Raw genomic sequence first — 2,500 nt, 5'->3', positions numbered from 1 at the left:
GCTGTTATAGGGGGGACCAACTCCATATTAATGACTTCCCAGAAGAGTGGAGGCTGTTATAGCAGCAAAGGGGTCCAACTCCATCTTAATGCCTTCCCAGAAGAGTGGAGGCTGTTATAGGGGGACCAACTCCATATTAAAGCCTTCCCAGAAGAGTGGAGGCTGTTATAGCAGCAAAGGGGGTCCAACTCCATCTTAATGCCTTCCCAGAAGAGTGGAGGCTGTTATAGGGGGCCCAACTCCATATTAAAGCCTTCCCTGAAGAGTGGAGGTTGTTATAGCAGCAAAGGGGGTCCAACTCCATATTAATGACTTCCCAGAAGAGTGGAGGCTGTTATAGCAGCAAAGGGGGTCCAACTCCATATTAATGCCTTCCCTGAAGAGTGGAGGCTGTTATAGCAGCAAAGGGGGTCCAACTCCATATTAATGACTTCCCAGAAGAGTGGAGGCTGTTATAGGGGGTCCAACTCCATATTAATGCCTTCCCAGAAGAGTGGAGGCTGTTATAGGGGGTGTCCAACTCCATATTAAAGCCTTCCCAGAAGAGTGGAGGCTGTTATAGCAGCAAAGGGGGTCCAACTCCATATTAAAGCCTTCCCAGAAGAGTGGAGGCTGTTATAGCAGCAAAGGGGGACCAACTCCATATTAAAGCCTTCCCAGAAGAGTGGAGGCTGTTATAGCAGCAAAGGGGGGTCCAACTCCATATTAATGACTTCCCTGAAGAGTGGAGGCTGTTATAGGGGGGACAAACTCCATATTAAAGCCTTCCCAGAAGAGTGGGGGCTGTTATAGCAGCAAAGGAGGGACCAACTCCATATTAATGCCTTCCCAGAAGAGTGGAGGCTGTTATAGGGGTGACCAACTCCATATTAAAGCCTTCCCTGAAGAGTGGAGGCTGTTATAGCAGCAAAGGGGGACCAACTCCATATTAATCCCTTCCCTGAAGAGTGGAGGCTGTTATAGGGGGTCCAACTCCATATTAATGCCTTCCCAGAAGAGTGGAGGCTGTTATAGGGGGTGTCCAACTCCATATTAAAGCCTTCCCAGAAGAGTGGAGGCTGTTATAGCAGCAAAGGGGGACCAACTCCATATTAATGCCTTCCCAGAAGAGTGGAGGCTGTTATAGCAGCAAAGGGGGTCCAACTCCATATTAAAGCCTTCCCAGAAGAGTGGAGGCTGTTATAGCAGCAAAGGGGGACCAATTCCATATTAAAGCCTTCCCAGAAGAGTGGAGGCTGTTATAGGGGGACCAACTCCATATTAATGACTTCCCAGAAGAGTGGAGGCTGTTATAGGGGGACCAACTCCATATTAATGACTTCCCAGAAGAGTGGAGGCTGTTATAGCAGCAAAGGGGGTCCAACTCCATATTAATGCCTTCCCAGAAGAGTGGAGGCTGTTATAGCAGCAAAGGGGGTCCAACTCCATATTAATGACTTCCCTGAAGAGTGGAGGCTGTTATAGGGGGACCAACTCCATATTAAAGCCTTCCCAGAAGAGTGGGGGCTGTTATAGCAGCAAAGGAGGGACCAACTCCATATTAATGCCTTCGCAGAAGAGTGGAGGCTGTTATAGGGGGACCAACTCCATATTAAAGCCTTTCCAGAAGAGTGGAGGCTGTTATAGGGGGACCAACTCCATATTAATGCCTTCCCAGAAGAGTGGTGGCTGTTATAGCAGCAAAGGGGGTCCAACTCCATATTAATGACTTCCCTGAAGAGTGGAGGCTGTTATAGGGGGACAAACTCCATATTAAAGCCTTCCCTGAAGAGTGGAGGCTGTTATAGCAGCAAAGGGGGACCAACTCCATATTAATCCCTTCCCTGAAGAGTGGAGGCTGTTATAGGGGGGTCCAACTCCATATTAATGCCTTCCCAGAAGAGTGGAGGCTGTTATAGGGGGTGTCCAACTCCATATTAAAGCCTTCCCAGAAGAGTGGAGGCTGTTATAGCAGCAAAGGGGGACAAACTCCATATTAATGCCTTCCCAGAAGAGTGGAGGCTGTTATAGCAGCAAAGGAGGGGTCCAACTCCATTTTAAAGCCTTCCCAGAAGAGTGGAGGCTGTTATAGCAGCAAAGGGGGTCCAACTCCATATTAAAGCCTTCCCAGAAGAGTGGAGGCTGTTATAGCGGGGGACCAACTCCATATTAAAGCCTTCCCAGAAGAGTGGAGGCTGTTATAGCAGCAAAGGGGGTCCAACTCCATATTAAAGCCTTCCCAGAAGAGTGGAGGCTGTTATAGCAGCAAAGGGGGTCCAACTCCATATTAAAGCCTTCCCAGAAGAGTGGAGGCTGTTATAGCAGCAAAGGGGGACCAACTCCATATTAAAGCCTTCCCAGAGGAGTGGAGGCTGTTATAGCAGCAAAGGGGGTCCAACTCCATATTAAAGCCTTCCCAGAAGAGTGGAGGCTGTTATAGCAGCAAAGGGGGACCAACTCCATATTAATGACTTCCCAGAAGAGTGGAGGCTGTTATAGCAGCAAAGGGGGACCAACTCCA

This window comes from Oncorhynchus tshawytscha, unplaced genomic scaffold (assembly GCF_018296145.1).
Source record: "Oncorhynchus tshawytscha isolate Ot180627B unplaced genomic scaffold, Otsh_v2.0 Un_contig_5051_pilon_pilon, whole genome shotgun sequence".
Classification (NCBI taxonomy): domain Eukaryota; kingdom Metazoa; phylum Chordata; class Actinopteri; order Salmoniformes; family Salmonidae; genus Oncorhynchus; species Oncorhynchus tshawytscha.
Note: the sequence above shows the minus strand (reverse complement) of the source record.